Below are 24128 nucleotides of genomic sequence, written 5' to 3'. Positions count from 1 at the left end.
GGAAATATGATGGGCATTGAAGTCTCCTACTATTAACGATGGAGATGGTATTTGCGTGAGGATTTTTTGTGACATCTAAAGCACTGAACTCAGTGTTCGGTGAGAGATACAGATTGCAGATATGCAATTTGAAGGGAATAGAGACCTTTACTGCAATAGCAGGAATGACAGTGGTTAGTTGAATTCTTGTAGCTGACACCCTATTCTTCATGAAAATCGCTACTCCACCACACTCCCTACTGTCTACTAGGCAGTCGTATCTCTCACAGAAGTATCCTCCGAGTGTAATTGGGTCATGTTGTAGAAGGTGAGTCTCTTGGAAACACATAATTAGTGGATCATGTGTGTGCGCTAGTACTCTAATATCTTCAATGCGGGACCGAATACCTCTAACATTCCACTGAATAATGTTCATAAGTGTAAAAAAAATAAATAAAAAAATTTCAGAAATTATATAAAAATTAGTTGTACGTGATTCGGTTTTTCTTTTTTGTATTTTTTATTTTAAAGAACTCCGATGCCCTAGGGTCGGGTGGTTCTTCAACCATATCCTCCAGTATATGAGGTGATGGTGGAGGAGATTTATTTGAATGGGATGCTGCAGTTAACATCCCAGGGGGGGTGGTTATGTGGGTTCCCTTTACGGGGAGCTTATTAGGTGGCTTACTGCCAGCTGTGATAGTCGCTACTTGTGCCGGTACGATTTTGGGAGCAGGGACTTTCGTGTGTATCACACTGTTGGATTCACTAACTGCGACGAAAGACATTTTATTCATCTTTGTCAGCTCTGAGATAGTGGCTGTAAGTGAAGCTACTTGATCAGAAAGCATCTGAACAAGTTTTTTAAGTTCATTGCAGGATCCGCACTGCTGATTTGACCGTATATGACAGCGTAGCACTCTTTGGGTAAAAAGAAAATAGAAAATTATGGTTATGATGAGAATACTCAGACAGCTCAGTTTCTTGTAATTGTTTTATAAAAAAAAGAAACCAATCACAAAAAATGTAAAAACGTTTTGTTATACGCAAAAGTAAACAAAAGAAAAAAAAAATCAAAAAATTGACTGATATAGTTCCAAACATTTTTTTAAATGTTGGAATATAATATACACAAATTTTAACAGAGGATTAGCAATGAAAAACAAATAATTTTATTGCTCCCTATGATTAAAATTCTATACATGTGTTTAAATTATGCGGTTGTAATATGTAGTATTTAATAAATTCTATAATTCAAGCTTTGAGCCCTCTACTCTACCTAATCCTCCCAAACAGTATTTGAATGCGGGAGGTAATAGAGAGAGAACTAGTACAAACATTTCTGCAAGACCTACCTTAAAACTCTCAAAATTGTTGGCCAGATCAGTTGTAATCTAGATATTTTGCAGCCACCCAGCTGTTTGCACAAATGGAGAACCGACTGGAAAAATTATACCGCGAGTTAAACTTTAGCAGAATTTAATAGATTCAAGTTATGACTGAGGGGTGGAACTCGGTTTCTTTAGAGATTGATGGGACTTCTGAATGTTGTGTTGCTACCACTGGTTGCAATGTAGGTGTTCAAATCGGGTTTTGAAAGGTAATATTTATTTACAACAAGTACGAACAGCATGCATGATTTTAATTGTTTGCGTTCATTTAATTAAGCAAAGATCTTTTAAAACCTAATTCGAACACTAGTGCCTTGTCTAGAAGCATAGCTGGAACAATCCAGTGGCAGTCTCTGAATTAGCTTAATATAGAGCAAAAGCTAGATAAGACAAAGCTAAAATTTTTAACAATTTTTCCTGTACAAAAAGCGTGCAGTTCTAAAACCGTTTCCATTTCTTAAATTCAAAGATTTTCTTATAATACCCAAAAGCCATAAAACAATTCCAAATATATCGACAGTAACCCATGATGGTGGGGCAAAAACTTTGATATTTCGAATTTGCAAAAGCTCTTAGCACGAAAGTCATAGAAATCCTTTTGGACCTTAAAATTTTTAGTAAATCTGATAAAATTTTATCGGACTTTATCAGAGTGCTTAGTAGACTCCATAATATCATATTTCTGCAAGAGTGATCTCAGAGAAAAAATTGCATTGCACCATTGTATTTTACTCCAACGTTAAATATATATATTTCTAGCCAAATCTCCTTCCTTTGGAGAATATAAGCCTGAAGTATCTGAAGTTTTATGCAAAAGTGGATTGCCAACAAAAAATTAAATAAATAATTTTTTTTTGTTCTTCATCTCCTTCTACTGGTGCAGGTGTCCAGGACATCCTTGTCCACATAGAGGTATTAAACAAAAGGTGCAGTAGAGATGTTTTTTTTTTCTTATCTATAAAGATTCAGTAATGCAGAATCACATATAAGTCAAAAGAGAACAAAGCCACTGACTGGTAAATAACCCTAAAAAACTTTCACATTTTGGTAGGAAATCTGATGAGAAAATAATAATACCTGATAATGACCCTTTCCAGATGAATCGCACAAATGAAATTAATGCGCATCAATTTTTAAGCCCTGAAATCAGGACCGCTAAAAAATCTATTCTTTATATCTATCGGTACACAAAAGTATTGGTATATAATCCCGCCTTAATTTTCTGTTGTAACACAATATATTTAATTGAGAAATATCTTGAAAATCTTTGTACAGCTTTCTAGGTAAAGTAAAAGTGCAGGCGACGGTCCTAGTTCTTGCATCGAACAAATGTAACTTTAAAAATATTTTTATCAGGTTAGTTTCGATAATTATAATAAAGATTAAGCGAACATAATTTACTATACAACATAAATGCGATATACATTACAAGCATTATGTAAATTTCCATAGAAGAAAATGAATCGTACATAGATAACATTTACCGCTTAATAACTTTATCATTATCATAACCTCTACAATATGTCACTGAAATAGTTTAAGATAAATATGAATTATAACTTAAGATTGTATACATATTCTTTTCTGACAGAATCACTTCTACTTAAAAATATTAAATGTTTCAAATATATAAGTGTATGTGTGTGTGTTATATTTAAAAAATATAGACAAAATCATTTAAAAAATTATATAATTGTATTCAGACACCATCATGTATAATTACATTCAAAATTGTTTTACAGTTTCTGTCGCTTAATGCATTATTCGAATTTACAATAAAAACCTTTGAACAACTAAGTTGCATTAAAAATATCTATAATTATTGACGTTTGGTGGTGCTAATACAGGTACTGTAGGTAAAGTTGAATTCTCCAGCAGATTAGTGGTTAACAATAATGGCATGCTTGATATTCCTGTAAATAAAACCGTTAAGTTAAAGCTAATTCATGAACACAACATAAGTTATAATAAAAGTAGATACAGAACAATAGATATATAAGTAAATAAAATAATTATACTGAATCGTACTAAATACTACATTATACTAAAAAATAAATAATTGTATAAGAAACAACACACAATCACTCACACACACACACACACACACACACACACACACACACACACACACACACACACACACACACACACACACACACACACACACATACACACACACACACACACACACACACACACACACACACACACACACACACAAAATAACAAACCAATAAAATAACACACACGTATAACAAACCAATTATGTTTATCAAACTGATATTTGAATAACGGTACTTCTAGAACTAAAGTAAATAACTGTTTTCCAATTAGTTTCCTTCAAATTTCTTGAAAAGTTATATTAAAATTTGTTAATATATTTTAACAGCAACATATTTTTTTCCGTCATTATATTTCAGAAAAGTTTTAACGACTGAAGATTTAAGTTCTTCATTTATTTATTTACAGCAGCCACCTAAAATTAAGAATAGTTTACGACGGTCAACTTAGGTTAAGAGATGGCTCTAAGAAGATACATGCATGTATATAGAGCTATTTTTTCTGTTTTATGTTGGATATTATGAAAACTGCAAGAGTTGCAGTTCTGTGATCAATTTTATTTTATTTTTGAGGTTAAAAGTCATATAAAACCATCTGGTTTAACACCAGAAAGTTTCAGTATGAACTCATTTCACCAGGAAAACTGAAATACAGGAAAAATCGTTCACTAGCTGTAACTCAATAACAAAATGTTTTTTAGATATATGTTTGTATCAACGTTCTCAAGTAGAGCTTATTTCAAACTACAGTATATATATTTTTTTGAAAGATAGAATATGACATGTCTCCGGTATGCTTGCACCAGTAAGACAAATACATAAAATCTGTATTCGAGAAAATAGGCCATAAAGGAACATCTAATGTAAGTGCTCTGGTTAAATCCATCAATGTAAATCGCTTCACCTTATAAAGAAGTATCTTTATTGCAGAAATTCTGTAATAATACTACACGCTTATTGTCTGTTTTTCTTATAACTAATCACCTAAGTAAATATACTAATGAACAGTAAATGTAGCATGTAGTTTTTCAAACTAAGGAAAGATAAAACAAACATTCCCTGAGCTTGAATAATCGTAAAACTAAATTAAATGGGAATCTGTGGATTAAAATAAAAACAAAATCACACAGAAGATGCTAAGATTGTCCCTTTATGATGCATGTAAATTATTATTGGTCAGACTCAACCAGAGAGGGAAAGGCTCACCATTCATCATTAAAGTGCTTACTATTTGACTAGACAGGAATGATCCGGTAGCAAATCAAATAAAATTTTACGAATGGTGATCCAACATCCCAAGAATTGTACACTCCGAGGAGTAAACTACTAATCGAATTTAGACATTACCAAGATTCAGTAAAATTTAAGTACACATTTCATCTGCACCCCAAAAGCTGTTACTGTAAATATTATGCTGTTACTTGTTAACCTATCAAAATGTTTTAAACACTGAATTTTGAGTTCTCTTACACGGTTAATTCAGGCAATGCATTCATAAAGTAGACCTAAATTTATGTAGAGTGATACTGAGATTTTTTTGTTAATTTAGATAATTTCACCTTATGACTCGTTCATAAATGAAGTTTTGAAGCAAACGTTTTGCAGCTGCCGATGGATGTAGGCTGTTAAATCATTTACATATAATGAACACATGAAGGTGGTTTTTAATAAATTTTATAGTGTTGTTTACAGCCAAAGAAAATAAAATTATAGAACATCAGTACTTTAAGGCACATTTTCCAGTGTAAATGGTTCTGAAGTTAAAAACATTGTTCTCAAGGAATCTTACTATGAAGCCCAGAAAATTGCATCTACATCCCATTCTTTTAAGATTCGCAGCATATCTATTCAGCAAGTCAATTTGTAAGCCTTTTCAGAATTTAAGAAGACAGCAAACGTGGCACTGGGATTCAAAGTATCCAATAAAACAGTCTGCTTCAAGAGTAATTCAGAGATCCAAGGGAGATCTAGCACTTCAAAATCTGCGCTCCTCCTATGCAGTAAAAAAGTGCTCATCTTCTCAAAATATCATATCAGAATGTATATTTCACCATTAGCCGGAAAGAATTTCTGGTTTCTTGTTTAAGCAATATCAATATTGAATCTCAACATCTTTATTTTCTTTCTTGTTGGTATCTTAATTTTTCTATTTCTTTCCTTTGATTGTTATCAAATTTCTCCTTCAATTGTTTCTTTTAAACATAAAAAGAATAGGAAAGGTGATAAGACTAACATGTCTGAGAAAAGGTTTTCTGGCCTTCCTAAATTTCAGCTTACCTTTCTAGATCTCTAATCTTATCACAGCTACCGAATTCTTATACATATTCTAAACAAATTTTCTTTCTCTGTATTTCAATCCTAATATCCTAACACATTTATTCGGTTAGACAACAATATGTAAAAAATTAATTAAATTAAGAGCTTTCTCAACTAAAACAATTTGAAAGCAATCTGACGCGATGAAATTTTTAGATGGTTAATTGAGTATTTAGGTGGTCTTTATTTTAATAAGTTATCCCAGAGTATGCCGACTGAGTATTTTAAACTCAATATCAGTCCCTCAGTTATAAAAAAATAGTTTTCAATTTCTTTTACTCATTTTTTAAGCGAACAATTTTCTGGGAATTCAATTAAAGCATTTATTAAATACGGAATTTCACCCTGTGGTTTTACATTTCATTAATCCATTCAAAAATTAAAGAATAGAATACCAAATTTACTTCAAGTTTGGTTTCATGTACATTTTTCCACAATCTATTTCATATAAAAATTTTTTACTTTTGAATAGTGAGTTTACATCCATCGACTGACCATTAACCTACTGATATCACATCCATAGGAATGATAAGTTGATCGTACTTTAGCAGCCAATCTCAATCTTTTCATGACTATTAAGCTACAGTGACAGGCTTACTAGATAAATTGGGGAGTGAAAATAGGATTCTCAGCGCCTTCACTGAGCAAAACTACATATCAGCATGACATTCAAATACAGTATGAGCCATAAAATCATTTTTTCACTCTGCTCACGAACCACAGATCAGCAGAGCAGTAAAAATTAATACTTTTAGAGAAAGCAATGGTGACTGGTTCCTTTTGACATCAATGTTCTACATTTACCACCCAAAAAAAAAAACTGGTACAGGTAGTGCAAAACAAGAAATTGATTAATCCTTTTAATGCACTCTTCTTCTTTGTACATATTTCAAATCTATGTAGAAAAGCTTAATTTTTAGGTAGTCTTTCTTCTAAATATAAATTTGAAGTAATTTTTTTCATTTTTTTTTTGTTTTTCATAGCCTGAAAACTGATAGTCAGTTTAATTTTTCACTTACCAAATGATCACTTTTATCTGCATGCATATATTTATCCATAAAATCAATTATTGTCAGCCAGAGTGCAGTAAACATTGACAGTGTTTGAAGAGGAGTAAGATGATGCAGAAATACCTAAAAATAAAAATCAAACAATAATTCATTATACCGTTTAATCTATACTACATACTCAAAAAAATAAATAACAATGAGCAATTTACTTTAAAGTACAAGTACTAAAATAACAATGTTAAGATTAATTTCTTACACGCACATTTTTTACTTTATCACATTAAACCACTAACTGATTACAAAAAGGAAGTTTTCAACTGTTGTAACGATCGGTTATGTTTCATTTCCTCAGAGATTTGTACTGCTCCAATCCAGTAAAAATATAATTTTCACCTAACACTATGTTTGTCAACTCCAGATATTGTTTAATAATAATAATCATTATAGATATGAAAAATTGAAACAGCTTCATCAAAATAAATAAAATGAGATCGTATTGTAAAACCAAAAATTCTAATGTTACATGATTCTGAGGTAAGGATGAAAGAATTTTATAGAATTGGAAAATTCTTTCCAGCCAATTCATTTAGAAAATACTAATCCGATTCATAAATTTTCAGATTACACTACAAATTTTCAGATTACAATCCTTATAAAATTTCACTAAATACAATTATTATTACTGTAATATGTTAAGAAGACCTCTTCATATCAAAGGATATTTTTAACGCTGTGAATCTGGCCCATAGGTAAAGATCTGTAGTCGTAATTTTCAAAATGTGGTTTCACGACTACTTGATTGTTTCTGAAGCTTTTTCTTGATGAAGTAACAAATTAAAATTGGAATATTGATACTTTATAGAAAAAATACATGCATGAAAAAAAATAGTGCATGAAATACAATGATAATAGGAAGCACCTAAAAGAGAGACAGAAGCAGAAAGAAATGGATTAAAAAGATGTGTGTGTGCACGTGCATGCGTGTGTGTATTTTCCAAAAGAATAAACAAAATTCAGCACAATCCACCAATACACAGAATCAAAATAAGAGCTCTAAAAATAAAAGCATAAAAATACCTTATGTCCATTCAGTAAGATAAACCGATTTAAACTATGATATGTTACGTTTGGTTGGTTCAAAGCAAAATATAATATTCCTTTCCTAAGTCCAGTACTCACTAGGGACATAACTATTCTATCACTTTTGTCCTAAAAAGAGGTTGTGTTAGGACCACCACTATTGCAGTTATGTTTTGAATTAATGCAGTATCTAACCTAGCTGTTTATGCATATAATTAGTCATGAATAGATGGCAAAAAAAGATGAAATTAGTTCTTATCTGAACTGCTTTGGACAAAAGGAAAGGTTATTACTATCGTCTTTAATTATTAAAATGTTAATAAGTAAACATTCTAACCTAACACCTCTTCAGGCTGATGAGAAGCTTTTTAAGCTATTAAAAGATTTGATCCACCAAAGTTTTAATTATTTAGTGGTAGTTTTAACATGAACTTTTGTAGACACAGAATATTTATATCATATCGATTTAATTTTTTTTAACCGTAACCTTACATTTTCTTATTTGTATGTCTTACTACCAGGGGTCTTAATTATATATAATTGAAATAATTTTTAAAAAACTAATAATAAGGATAAATAAAATTAGTTACATTTCGTAATCATATTAAGTTATTGCAAGTCATTGTTCTAGGTTATGTTAGAAAGTTAGGTTAGCTTTTCAAAATAAGCCTGTAATCATCAACAAGACTGTTGATTTACAAGTGATAAAAAATACCATTAAAAAACAATAACACCTCATACGTAGCTGTAAACTCTAAATGAGATAGCGTTCACTTCTAATGAATTTAAAATAGAACTACATCAATTAAAGAACTACTAGATGCAAGAAAAAACAGCCCGAATCATGCAGTCAGTTAATTGGACTTCAAGATCAAATAATGTATTAATCTTTCAGCAGTTGATTAACTTTAGTTTACGTTTTATTGCAAACACTTGGGAAAATGGGAAAAAAATTGGAAAAACAGCTGCATTTCCCTTTAGTACATTCTTCTACTGATGAAGGTGATGAAGTGAAAAAGGTGTATGCATTTTTGAAGACAGATAACAGCGACTGCTTTAATGATTCTGGAAACAAAATTAGGCTATTAACAATAATCATGATTCAGTTCGATAGTAGTCCGAATACCAGTGAAGTCTGATGTATTTCACATATGACAAAATGGGTTATTGGCTATGAATTAAAAGGTATTCAAGAAATACAATCATTCACTTCAGAGGATGATTTGATTGGTGATCTCAATTATTTGCCTTACAGTAGCTTTAATCTACTGGCAGGCTCTGATATCTCTTTTATTGAAAATTAAAAGTGTTTACCATGTAAAAGCCATGAAGAGCTTGTGGTGTCTCATGTAACGCTAGTTAATGAAAAGATTGAAAACATTAAGAAATTTGTGCCATATTCCAATTCTGATATGGGTCATCATGTAGGTCATGAACCTAAAGAAAATGTAGGACAATATGAAAGAGAAAAAGAAATGCTACTTTTTGGATTAAAATGTCAGAAAAGGTAATGTTTGTGAGGTAATGTTCTTCAACGGGAAAGCTAGTAGCAAGTTGTGTTACGGGGTCTGGCTGTAAACAGGATTTCAGAATGAAACGTTCTCGTTGATAATTGAGGCTGACAGGAAAAATATTTGATAAATTTTAGTCTAAAGACAAGTCTTGGGATATGAAAAGACAGTACATTGTATCAAAAATTTATTCATCAGGACCAGTACCCAGAAGAGGAATGCGAAATTGTAGTAGAGAGGATCAAAGGAAAATGACAAATGTATACAGAGCATTTCATAATGTTCTTCAGAGTTTCAAAAATTCATTAACAAAAAACTATTTCACTCATAAGAATAAAACAAGTACTGTACGAAAGAGTAGTTCAAATAGTTTTTTCCACATACACTAGGCAGTTAGTAAACCATTTGCTCGCTAGGCGTCGACAGTAGAGAAAATGGCTGCCACGGGAAGCGAGAAGTCGTTTTGCGTGTTAGAATTTCACTTGTCAAAGTCAGTAATTTTTGTGCAATGTGCGTGTCGGTTGAAATTTCCTAAGGAGCCACCGAGTGACATTTCAATTCGTGCATGGTATAAACAATTCAGTGAAACCGGTTGCTTGTGCAAGTGAAAATCAACCGTCGTCCATCAACCTCAGAAGTCAATGTCGAACGTGTCCATGTATGTTTCATTTGCAGCCCGTCTAAATCGACTGCGGCTGCAGGCAGAGAATTAGGAATTCTGAAAACAACATTGCAGAGAGTTCTCCGTAAACCTTTATTATGCAACCTGTACCATCTTCAAATAATCCAGCGTCTTTCTGATGGATATAAAACACATAGGCTCGATTTTTGTTTACAGTTACAGGAATAGATGTTGTTAGATGAAAGTTTTGTAAAGAAAATAATTTTCAGCAATGAAGCTACTTTCCATATTAGCGGCAAAGTAAACGGTCATAACATGCGAGATTGGAGAACTGAAAACCCACACGCTTATGTGGAACACATTCGGGATTCTCCAAAAGTAATCGTTTTTTTGTGCGATCTTTCGTGAGGCAGGGTATGGGCCGTTCTTTTTTATGGAAAAGACAGTAACCACCATGATATACCTGGATATGTTACAATTATGGCTTATGCCTCAGCTACTCAACGACTTCATTTTTCAGCAAGATGGTTCTCCTGCCCGTTTTCATAACGAGGCTTGACAGTACCTTAACACAACATTACCTCGGCGCTAGAGAGAACGTGCATCTGAAGAAAACAAACACATTATGCTGTGGCCACCAAGATCACCAGACCTCACGCCACGTGATTTCTTTCTTGGGATTACGGGAAAGATAAGGTGTTTATCCTGCCGATGCCGCACGATGTCGCCGAGGTAAAAAACTGCATAATCAATGCAATCAACTCTATCAAAAATGACATGTTAGAACGAGTATGGCAAGAGCTAGACTTTCGTGTTGACGTGTGCCGTGTCACCAGAGCAGCACATATCGAACATTTATAATAGATTTTAACAAAAACTGTTTGAGTCGATGCATCACCTCGTACAACTTTCATTTAGGTTAATGAAATACTTTTTTTGTACTGAATTTTTGTAACTCGTACGAACATTATGAAAGTTCCTGTATAAATTCTCATTTTTAAATAAAAAAATACATGTCTGTCAGTCTATGTTTTTAAGTACTCTACGAATAAGTATGCCAGTGGTGAAGATAGTTTTGAAAAAGGTTTCTGAAAGCAGTATGTTGTCATGTGATAAGAAAGGCAAACATGCACCATCTAATAAAATACCACAAACTATATTATTGAAGCAATAAAAGCTCATAAGATAAATACCCAGCTTACGACAGCCATTATAGTCGAGAGAGAATACAAAAAGAATATCTTGGGTGTGGATTAAATATACATATAGTGGTTTTTCTTATACATATGCGTGTGATCAAAATGGAAATCAAGTAATGAGGTGGCAAAAGAATGGCTTTCCCTTAAAGTTTTTAATAAAGAGTATAATTCGTCAATTAAAGCGACCACTGGAAGAAAGAGCTTCTTTGTTACAAAAGAAATACACTCATTTGGACGAGGCTGATAAATGCTATAAACTGAAAGCTAAAGACAGGAATTGTGATGGAAAAAGGCCAGGAAGCCAACTTTTAATGGTGGATTTACAGAAACTCTAGCCTATCCCGTTCCTTTATGACAATCAATCAATTTATCTCAAGAAAGTTATGGACATTAAATTTCACAATGATGATCCAAAAACAACAGATGTTTGCATGATTATGATGAAACCACTACAGGATGTAGAATTAATGAAATATCATCGTGCTTCTTAAAATGAGCAGGGAAATATTTGCACGATGATATAAATGAACTTAATATCTGGTCTGATAAATAATTGTTCGAGCCAAAATAAAAAACACGATATGATTATAATGTACATGCAATTAATAGAAAAATTTACAAATTTACAAGTTATCAACCACAAATATTGTTGCCTGGGCACACTCGTGCAAATGTTAATACAATCACAGCATAATCAAAAAGAAGAAAAAAACAATTAAAACCCAGGAAATAACATGCTCTGATTGGGGAAAATTTTTAAAGAAGGTGGAAAGAATATCCACATTGAAAGAATGGCTGTTGCTGATTTTAAAGATTTTAATTCTTTATTACACAAGGATGAAAATTTTAATTTAATAAAATAAATATAAAATACTGTATTTAAATAAAAAGTATTATACATTTTATTTTTAATAATTTAACAGAGCAAGACGCTCGAATACAGACATGATGTGGATCCAGGCAGTAAGAGTAAACATGGTGTATATTTCTACAAGACTTCATTTGAGAAATATTTTCAAAAAGCTGACCTGAGAAGAAATACAAGGAAAAAATTTAATTTTTCTTGATTTCCTGTCAATTGTGAGAGATAAAATGCCCATAAGTAAACAAAAGTATGAAGATTTATATACTGATCTAAAATGGATAGATGAAGAATATCTATATTTCAGAAGTATACCAACATCTGAGAATATTAATCACGATTATTCAGATTGTGAATGGACATAAGATTATTACTAAACACAGTATTATTATTTTGTTGTGGATATTGTTAAAATTAACGAGTTTACAATAAATCATATAGAAAATCGCTTGTTTCAATAAGACTAGTAGGCTACCTTTTTTAAGAAAATTCTCACAATGAAAATTATACATTATTCAACAAAAAAAATTTGACGTAATATTTTGTTTTCTTATTATTGCTCTTTGCAATTTATTTTATTATCTTGTTCAATTTAAATAATATTTTGTATTTATTTATATTCTTTTTACTAATCTTACTTTCTAGAGAAAACCTGCATACCATAATTTAAATAATCATAACTTTCAATTACTCCATTACTTTTTGTTTATGCATCTTTAAAAATATAAAATTTTATAACCAGCACGTGAAAGATTATATTGAAATAGAAATACCTAAAAAATAAAACACTTTTTGATGCTTTGGTTTTACTCCCAAGCCAAAAAACAAATTGAAGTTAATTGAGCCAAATTATTTTAAGTCCATTATTAGTAAAAATATAATATTGTGATACAAATAATTACTAGAAAAACAAAAATTGTCATTTTTGTACATAAAATTAAAAAAAACAATGTGGTAGTTTCATCAAGAGATTTAGAGGAATAAAAGTATTTTCCATTTCAAAATAGTTTCTTGCTTGTAGGGTGATATTTGCTTTTTGGACTTAAAATATTCGTTTCACTATTGAGTTTTTCTATCTTACCTTTATTATTAAGTATCCAGTTCCTAATGTCTGCGACTTGTACTTTCCTGGCTGATGCGCTCCTACTGTCAGTTCTAGGTTTCATTTATCTTTAGTGTAAGGTACTTTTGGTTGAAAACCAAATGTGAGGAAATCATTGACAGATGATGATTTTACTTGGTGAAAATCCATAATAAAAAACTGGAAAATGAAAAGAAATATATTTTTAATTTTCTCTTGTTTTATTCAGACGTGACAGTATTTAGATACACAGTACCTTCTTCAGATGTTACAGAATACTAAAGCTAAAATGTTAGATATAAAGAACAAGGTAAATGCAATAAATCAGTAGCGATAAAGATTAAGTGCAAAAGTAAGGTGTGAACATACCTGTATGTATTAGTTACATAAATTTATCAGTTAATTTCAGAAAATGATCAGGATTTATATTTAGATTCAAATTTTATCTCTCCATTAAAAGTTCAACGAAATTTATCTTAATTGCCTTATCCCACATTAACTTGGAAAATCTATCAGGTTGTTTAATTCCCCTGGCAACGTCAAAAATTAATTTTGTATTTTCCTCTCTCCCAAAATACATGAAGCAATTTTTTTTACTAAATTGGTTCAAATCCTCTGAAACAGAATAATAGTAATAATAATATTAATAATAATAATTGATAACAAACTTTGAATTCTACATGGATTATTTATTTATTATTGTAATTTATTAAAAAAAAGATTCATAATGTACTGAAAAAATCTTTTTACTTTTTTTTGCAGAATTTTAATTATCTGGATTATAATATTTTATACAATCAATTCTGTATTTCTTAATGAAGTTTATTTAAACTTATCATAGAATTCTTTTGTAATTTGATAAAATATACTACTGATGGTAAAATGCAATACATTTACTGAAGAACAAAGATCACATGAGAAAAAAAATAATACCGTAAACAAACAAAAACTTAGAAAGAAGCTGCCAAACAATATTTTTTGTTTAGTTAGAAATATATCTAAATAGATGTGTGTTCTCAGTTGTGGCAGGGTGGGAGGATATACTGGCCGGTTCATCGATGTGATCGTGGTCGGTGGACGGTTCACGTGTGACCAGTGGGTATTTCACAGTGAAATTTTGCAAGGCGACAGCTTTAGGCCAAGTACGAGCCCGTCTCTGTCACCCGTTTGTGGATAGGCTGCAGAGGCTCCCGCTGAGTCATCCAGTTGAAACTACATAGCCAGTGCCTCAGAGTAAGAAGGCGACTACAGAGATTGTTAGCGCTGGTGACTGTCCAGGCATCCTCCAAGCTAGAGGAACACTTAATGAAGCCAGGCGTGCACATAGAACAGGTATTAGTCAAGCTAGAAGAGTTAAGTGGGCTGACCTGCTTTGAGATTTCCAAAATAAATTATGGGATGTAAATTAAGAGAATAAAGAAAAAATGGGATAATAAAGACCAAAAAAAAAAAGAAGGACATGAAATAAAAATTGGGACAAACATAATATCATAACTATTATAAAAAAGACTTTGCAAAAAATGAATGGATAAAATTAACAGAGGAGAATTACATATTTTACATTCACATTTGAAATTTTTTCTACTTAACTTTAGCAATATAACTGATAATCCGATGAACTCTTTCCTCAGAATATGTGAAAGACTGAAACATGCTTCTAGGGAAAATGGTGCCTAAAGAAGCTTGTCAATTACTGCTGGAGAATGAAAAGGGTAATAATATTTACGGGACGTAGATAATTTGAATTCTCAATACATTAAAAGTTTTGAACATACAGTATATTATTATGAAATAAACATTATAATAGAACCCTAAAATTAATTATGAACAACCAATAAATATACAAGTCATTTATATATTTTTACTGTGGGTAGAAGAAAGTTGCAGCTTGAACAATATAAATTTATAAGTTGAATAAACTGCATACAAATATCTTACAGCAGGTAACAGCAGAATATTTTTAGATGGCCAGAATCATAATTAATAGACTATTAACAAAATATTTATTTTTAACAAGTGAAAAGTTATTTGAAATATCCACAAATTCTTTGACGCATCATTAATCAACAATCTATTACTGTAAGATTTTTAACTTTTTTATAACAAGAGTTTTTTAGCACAAGATCTTTAATAAGACTTGTAATGAGTCTTTAAGGCTGAATGTTGATGTCATATTTGTTAGAATCATTTTCACTAGCGTAAAATTATTTTACGGATTTTCCAATTGCATCATTTTTTTTTCATTTTGATCAATCATCATATCTCAACCCAAGAATTGAATGGCTGAGATTCATTCAACTCTTTAACCTTTTATAGGGTACAACTCTGGGGCCAAAAAAAAAATATTTTTTTTTTACTTGGTTGGTAGACTTAAGCATTAAATAATGTATTTCCATCAAAAGTGGACATCTATTACCAAATCTGTGGCAGTCAGGCCTTGGTACATCCATATATGTACCACGGACCATTCACAGTCAGTGCACTTACCATGTGGGCAGTGATACATATGTATACCATATAAATTTTTTTTTGTCATTTTTTTAACATTCTTTTTTTATTTTAAACTAAAATAAGAACAAGAAAATTGATAATACAAAATGTCTATTACCCATAAAAATATTATTAATTTATTTAGGTTAGCCTTTTTAGAGTCCATTTTTTCTTTCTCTGTATGTAAATAGGAGGGTAAGTCAATTATTATCCGCAATTTAGTTATATTTTTGTTTATGTTGGTACTGTCGTGTTGCGTAGATGATGCATGCATGGTTTAAGTTTTGTATGTCTGGGCAGATTTGATGATGCTAATTACTTCCATTATCACTGCCCTGCTATTAACCATGGCTGCTCCGCTTTCTGTTAGCACCAAAGAAGAGCAACATTCAGTGATCCGTTTTTTGTGGTCAGAAGGTGTATCAGGGGTTGAAATTAATCAAAGACTTTTGGTACAGTACAGGAACAGTGTGTTGCCGCAACAGAGTGTCTACGAATAAATTCAAAAATGGTTGCACAAGTGTTACACATGACGGGCTCCTTCGTCATTTTTATTTCACTGCTTATTATTTTATATAAAAAATTTTGAAGCAAAGCTTTCTTAATGCAGGCTTTGGGATGGGGAGTCAACTGAGAAAAAAACTAGTATCTGGTTAACTAACCCACCGGGGGTTGGTCTAGTTGTGAACGCGTCTTCCCAAATCAGCTGATTTGGAAGTCGAGAGTTCCAGCGTTCAAGTCCTAGTAAAGCCAGCTAATTTTACACGGACTCGAATACTAGATCGTGGATACCGGTGTTCTTTGGTGGTTGGGTTTCAATTAACCACACATCTCAGGTATGGTCGAACTGAGAATGTACAAGACTACACTTCATTCACACTCATACATATCATCCTCATTCATCCTCTGAAGTATTATCTAAACGGTAGTTACGGTAGGCTAAACAGGAAAAAGAAAGAAAGAAAGTATCTGGTTAACTGTTACTAAAATTATATTAAGTGGTTATAAAAAGATCGTTATATCTGTAGTTGTATATATATATGTAGTTTCATGAAGTACCACTTGATGCAGAAGTAAGTAGTATTTTCAGTCAGAGATACTGTTAAGACAAATTAGAAAGAAAAATCATTTCATATGAAGTAATTCAACCAAAATATTTTTGGTTGCTTCATCATTTTTTATTTTATTTCTTTTTAGTTATTCCCTAATATATTGGCATTCCAAAACATGTCTTTTTATATTCTTATCCCAGCCTGCTTGTGACTGGTGGCCATGCTTGTTTAGAAGTACATAGTTGTTTTTGGCTGTGCATACATTAGCATAAACTTTAATGTTTTTGGACTGGATTATGAATAAACATTTCTTTTTCATTAAATTCTTCTCTTTAATTTTTGGGGTCCTTTATATTAAAACCCTTCAATAAGTCTAATAAGTAAAAATGACCAAAATTTGATATCAAATAAATTCCTGTTTTACAGTTTAAATTTGCAATGAAGGTTCTGACATATCGAATTGATTTTTTTTATTACATAAGCCACCATACTCAACATAGCTAGAGTAAGAACATTGATAAGTGTTCCCTTCTTTTTTTATTATTTTTTTTAAATTCAAACTTTTAAATCTATTGAAAGTTTGAGGCTTTTTATCTCTGGTGGGAGGCTTGGGACAGAAATCTAATTTTACCACAATAGCAAACTACAGTAAAAATTTCAATATTTGATTCTGAACAAAGTTAATGAATTTTCAAAATGTGCACAAATCATGTGCATTTACAACATTATTAACCATTCTAAAATTTAATATTTATTTTACCAACTTAAATCATAGCACACATTATTCATAAATGTGATATTTTGTTTTTAGTACTGAGAAAGCTTTAGAGTTATTCTACAATATATCTAATTTAACTAATAAAAATGAAAAGTTAATTAAAGATTTTGGAACTCATCTGTGAATTATCTATTTATTTTGTAATTTGGTTTGGGGTTTACCAAGAAAAATCAAAACCAAAAACTTGAGCATGCATCATTCATATGACTGTGAAGTTAGCTCTCAGATACTGCCACCCAAAAGCAGCAATGTGTTCAGGAGAAAATGTGCCTGTTTGTTTAATATCATTTGTCCTTTAGACAATTTTTCTTCAATTTTTAGATTTTTTTAGTCAAACTAAATTCAGGCTAAAGTTAAAAAGTGTTACTAAAACCTAAATTAAATTATAAACTATGTAAAATAAAATAATGTAATTAAAACCTAGCAGTTTTGTTATTTTTAGTTACTTCATCTTAGTGTTACTGGTTGTTTGGAGCTCCCAAGTTAACCGGTTGATTTAAATGTTTGTGATTACAAAATACCCATTTTATGGGCTGAGTGTATTCCTTTTAGTCGTTCTAAATAACATGTGAAGTATAATTTGATTTTAAAGTATTTCCAAGCTATTCCACAGTTCATGTTATTGTAAATTTGGTCGCTGTAAATTTAAATGAAATTTGGTCAAATGACTATTACATATCTCTTTAAATCATTTTGAGAGTCTTCCAAGAAATTTTAGCTTTATTTCTGGTAACAGTTACAGAATTTTTAAATCGCATTAGGAACAAATTATAAGCATATCAAATTGAGAATTTTTTGTTCTTTGAAAGTCTTAAAATACAATTATTAAAGTGTTGTGATTAAAAATATATTTTTTAATATGACCATTGGTAATTATTGTTAGTAAAAGTAGCGATTGTTGGGTTTACGAACTATAATAAATTAAAATAATATTTTAACACTTATATAATTCACAGGCTATATGATTTTGGTGTGATGAAAACTTTTAATGGCAGTAATGAGAACTGATTTTGATTGTTTATGATGATGTTCTGATATGTGAATACATTCTTAATAATAATGTAATTAAATGGATAAATCTCAGAGAGCTGCCAGCTTTTGTAAATTGCAGTTCGGGCTCATATCCTTGCATTCTCTTGCCGATTTTGTTCCTTCTCCTTTTGATATTGACCTCAATATGTGTCACACTCTTCAATGTATTTTACTCTTCTTGCATATATGTTTACTCTCTTCTTGAATATATGTTGCTCTTTCATCTTTTTCAAAATACTTCTCGTTTTCTTTTCAGTTTAGTTCAACAAAATATTACAGTACGCATTTACATTACATGTAAATCTCCATTACATTTCCCATCCTTTCTCACACTTGCACTCTGGTGTATACAGTTTATATTCTGCTTTTGAATTCTTTACGTCTTTTGTTCTTCAAAGAAACCGATATGCTTTACTAGTCATCTGGTGTTTATTCAACATCTGATATCCTCTGTAAATTTCTTGTCATGGTCTCTCTAATAAAGTGTTATTTACAGAAAGTAAAAATGCTAGTTTTGAACACCGTTCTTCAAAATCTCATCATAAATATCATTGTTTTTCTGCTTTTCTTGAACTGTAATGGATTTAATGTTTAGTCCCTTTATGGATAGTCCTTAATCATCGATTCCACCATTTTTTAAATCGTTTAAACTTGCAGTCTTCACCATTCTGAACTAACTTATTTTTATTTGCCGGAGGGGGACAGATAAGCATTTTGTAGCTACGTCTTTTTTTTAATAAAATTAATGTAATTACTACTGCGTATCGGTTGCTATTTTAGACGCTTATTATTGAACGAGCTGAAAAATTTAGAAAGGATGAAAAAAAGAATTTCTTGAGATTATTTCTTTGTTATATATTACTGCTGGTGTAAAACTACACAAGTTTATTAAAGATGACAAGAAATTTGCTTCGCTTTTATTCACTCGTATAGTAAGTACTTAAGGGTACATACCCTCAAAGGTATTATCTTACTAATTTTCATTTTTAGTTATTTAAAAACATTTAACATAATTTTTATTCCAACTGCGGATAGACCTGTAAAAATAAAAACAAGTTTTTAAGAAATGCAAAAATGAGAAAAATTGCAGAGAAATAATGTAATGAAATCGCTATCAAATGTAATGTGTCTGAAATGAAAAAATATATTATTTTTCACGCGATTATCAGAATGGAATCAGGATATTTGTCATTATAATAATTCAGTATTAAGCAATGACAGGGACAATGTAATGATGACCTATTTCTTCAGATTGTCATTTAGATAGTTTAAATGTATTACTTCATCTGAAGTAATACCTAACTTCAGATGAATGACAGTTTTTGTAGCATTTGAAAATGTCATGCCCGACCAGGATTCAAACTCGGATCTCCGGATGAAGGGCCGAGGCGCTACCACTTGTGCCACAGAAGCTGGCACTTGTTAATTTATCTGAACATAACTGACGAGACCATTAGAGGAAGTTCTTTAAAATAGAATTTAGATCTGATCGATGAGGAGTATGATGTGAACATATATACCTACATACATATTCGTATATAAATTTCATAAAAAAGTTTTTTGTTGATTTCAGACCTTTTTCTTTGTATTAGTTAAAACGGAAGATAAACCTTTAATTTGGTACAAGTAGGTTCAAAGGTTCAAAGTAGGTACAAATATTTTACTATTTGTAAATTTAATAAATCGATATGAGTATGTCACTATAGTTTAGCCGATGAAAGAAGAAATTAGAGTTTGAGCTGTTATAATTTTGATGCTAAGCGCTAAAAAAAATAATATCCATGATGAACCTATCACATTTTATACAATTTTAATGAGACATGTAAAACTTGTTGAAAAATAATACATTCATAGAAAAACATTGGAATACTTGATTCTCATCCCTTTTAAATCTTTATACATTTCCTATATGAATTTCAGAGCTTTATAACTTTTACATATTATGTTTATAAAATATTAATTTCAAGTTGTTTCAGTGATTATTTTGAAGATAAATTGGCCTTATAAAAACATAAAGTAATAGCTGTGTCTTTATCGTATCAAAATCTTTCTCTTTTACTTTTGAAATTTTACTTTTCTTGGTATATGCAATTTCTGAGCCGTATAACTTCCGCTAAAGTATTCTACAGAATACCTAGTTAATTTACATTAAAATCTGGAATACTATTCGTTTATATCCTAACAATTATTTGTTTGAGGAAATGGGCGTTTTGTCATTGAATTAATTACATTTTATGAAACTCAACTGTTTACAGCAAATTAAGCGGTTATCATTTAGTAGTATTAACAAAAATTAAATTTTCTAATGACAGTGTAGTTTATTAGACTTGCTATTCTCTTTTGTAAATTAATGTTGATGTTAGAAATTCTCACGAGTCATCTAAAATAAAATATCGAATGTTTTTACATTTAGTTATTGTTTTACAGGGATATTTTGGGTCTATTATATTATTCTTTCAGAAAATAAACATTTTGTATACGGCAAAAATTATCGGATCAAAAGTATTTTCTTTGCTGTTTTGAACCAAACTTAAAGCACACGACTAATCTATTTGTTTATGATTAAATTTCCATAATGAAGGTAATATTGCTATTAATAATGTTGTTCAACGATGCACTTAAGAAAATAATTACCTTTAATTACTACTAAGGTCTCATTCATTTTGAGAAAATAATTGCTATTTGTTAAATATTATCATTGTATCGGTTACTTTTAGAACACAGTTTTTAGAATTATTAGCTAACTCGTATAGAAAAATTGGAGAAACTAATACTACGGCTATTCAAAAATTTGCTGCTCCAACATTTTTAATAGGATGGACAAATACATAATTAACCGGTTGCCATAATTACATGTTGCACATGTAGATTGGTCTTTAAGCATCCTTGATTACTCAAACCTAGTGGAAGATGCAAATTCAGAAGGCCAAGAGACTGACAGCTGACAGGCAGAACAGGTATAAAAGCGTTTTGATGATATTGCCTCATATATTAAAAAAAAAAAATGTTAAACTATGTTTGTATTTTCTATAGACTAATCCTAAGACTTTGTAGGAAAAAAAATGTTTATCGGTCTATTATGTTTTTATTATCCAATGTAGATATAATTTATTAATGTAAAATGCTTCAATACTTAAAATTGAATATATTTCTGAAAATTCTAAAATTACTTGTGCAATTTTTTTTTATCACCGATCATTTAATCCAATTTGTTACTTTTTATATGTTTTGGATGTCTGTATTAAAATGTAACTCCTTAACAATCTGGTCATTTCTATCCACCCGTTTTATTTTTACTATAATTGATAATTACATCCGGTTTTTTTTTGTTTTTGTAAACAAAAACTAACATGTGCCCCCTTTAGAATGCACATGTACTTCACTGTCATTATGTGAACTGAAGATAAGGCTAATACATCTCTAGTGTCTTTCCATTTGACACACAGATGATTTCCTCTCATGTAAACGACTTTTTACTAAATTTATTTTTAGAAGCTCTTTCTGATAGGACATCCAGCTTTACTCTGTCACTGCCATAAAAAATAAACCGCTGGTGAACTATAAAACCGGTCCGTGAATGTTGTATTTCCCTTGTCAAGATAATCCCGGGCGATGATAACGCTAAAGCGTTTTTCGCCCACAAAACCCCCAAAAAAATTATAAAGATAATCAGAAAGAAGTCTTTGGAAAAGAGAAATAAATTTTTTTGTAATTTTTACCTGTGTAAATTTCAAATAGAAGTACATATGCGGTTGACGAATCACCTATAGTTTTCCTCCATAAACACGATATCTTATCCTGCCTCTAAATCCACATACGGCTTCATCAACTATCAAATTTTCCCTTCGAGAAAAGCAGGCTGGATATTCAAGAGATCAAATTGTGCAAAAAAGACCTTAATTCAAATATTATTACTTTGTTCAGAGTCCGAATCTATGTAAAAATGGGATTCAAATAACATTTCATAATTAACAAAGAAAAACTACTTTATTTACAACCAAATTAACACGCCACAAAAGCACTTCTAACCCTAAACACGAAAACCAACAATTAGTTTATATTCTATATTTCCAAAAATATCCGGCAGGTTGCGGATAAAAACAAACGAATCATTCCAAATAAATTAAAGAACGAACCGTTTTTTAATTAAAGCGTAACAACAAATGTTATGTGTATGAAATTTATAACATAATTAAATACGACTGCCCATGAAAAACACGGGCTTAGGATTGAATGTGTTAAAGTAGAATAAATCCTGATGGATTTGAATTCGGACAATGGCCCAATAGTTAAATTTTGTTATTGATGTTAAATTAGATACTACCTCGAGAGTGATCTGCATCAAGTTAAACAGTATAAGTGTGACTGGGGGTACATATTTTTGCATGGAAGAAGTTTTACAAACAAAAATAAAGAGAATGACATAGTGTAACGGTCAACATTCAATTTAGTAATCGGAAGATCGCTGGCTCAGTTGACAGCTGTCAGTCATTACTCACCTTTCTTTTTCTATTTAGCCTCCGGAATCAGCGTAAGGTATTATTTTGGAGGATGATATGTATGAACGTAAATGAAGAAAGTTGTATAGCCTTGTACAGTCGCAGGTTGACCTGAGATGTTTGGTTAGTTGAAACCCAACCACCAAAGGATATCCGAATCCACGATCTAGGGTTGAAATCCGTAAATAAGTAACCGGATTTACTAGGATTTGAACCTTAGAACTCTAGACTTCGGAATCAGCTGATTTGCGATGACGAGTTCACCACTAGACCAACCCGGTGGATTCGTTTTTTTTATCCCATTTATCTATTCTTTTTTTTTAACCTTCGAGACCACAGTTATGTATTGCTTCAGAGGATTGAGGTGAATGATAATTTTTGTAGTGTGAAAATGCCATGCCTGACAGGGATTTCAACCCGGGACCTCCGGATGAAAGACCGAGACGCTACCACGGAGGTTTACTTAATTTTTCATGTCAACTGTAGTTAAATTTGCATATAAAACGTATACAGTACATAAAAAAATGATTGCAGTATCATACACTACCCTATTATAATTTGTAAGTTCTATGGGATACAATGAATCGGTACAAGTAAACAGGATAATTCCGGTATAACCAAAGTAATATTAAGTTGCTCAAACAGTAACAATCAAACTATAAATAAACATAAAACTTACAAAAACAAATGATTTCTGCCTTCCGATAGTAATACAGATTAGTATTGGGAAGGCATTTAATAATTGAATTAACGAAGTGCGAGTCTCAATCACAATATGAGCTGCGGTTGAACTGCATGAGTCGAATGAACATTACAAAAATAATAGAATTAAATTTACGTTACAGAAAATAAACTTCTTTTTAACACTAATAGGCTTCCCGTGGAGACTGTGTGAGGCTAGTGAGATATGCGAGCTCCTCACGGGAGACTAACAGGGTGCCTATGGGGCGCTCTTTTGGAAGGTGCTCTCATAATATCACTGCAAACAATCGTCCGATTTTCAAAATTCAAACTGTATTTTTTACCAAGTTGAAGGCTAACTTTTAACTTTTGGATGCATCCTGTACTCTCCATTTAACAGATCACGGTTATTCAGAGACAAACTGTATGTATATAGTTTGTATGTTTGTTATCACATCATGCAAGAACTAACAAACCAACCAACC

The 24128-nt window shown here is 31.2% G+C and overlaps 1 long non-coding RNA gene across 1 annotated transcript; it reads right to left on the bottom strand.

Annotated features, from left to right (window-relative positions):
- Positions 1-3043: 3043 nt before the first annotated feature.
- Positions 3044-22525, bottom strand: LOC142319377 (uncharacterized). The gene is made up of 5 exons (XR_012755190.1): positions 22183-22525; positions 13481-13726; positions 13112-13291; positions 6766-6879; positions 3044-3283 (listed from the first exon to the last, which is right to left on the bottom strand). It is a non-coding gene; the product is annotated as an uncharacterized LOC142319377 (long non-coding RNA).
- Positions 22526-24128: the final 1603 nt, after the last annotated feature.

The sequence above is a fragment of the Lycorma delicatula genome, chromosome 2, assembly GCF_047948215.1.
Source record: "Lycorma delicatula isolate Av1 chromosome 2, ASM4794821v1, whole genome shotgun sequence".
NCBI lineage: Eukaryota > Metazoa > Arthropoda > Insecta > Hemiptera > Fulgoridae > Lycorma > Lycorma delicatula.
The sequence above is the reverse complement of the archived record's forward strand: the minus strand, read 5'-3'. Positions and strand labels throughout refer to the sequence as shown.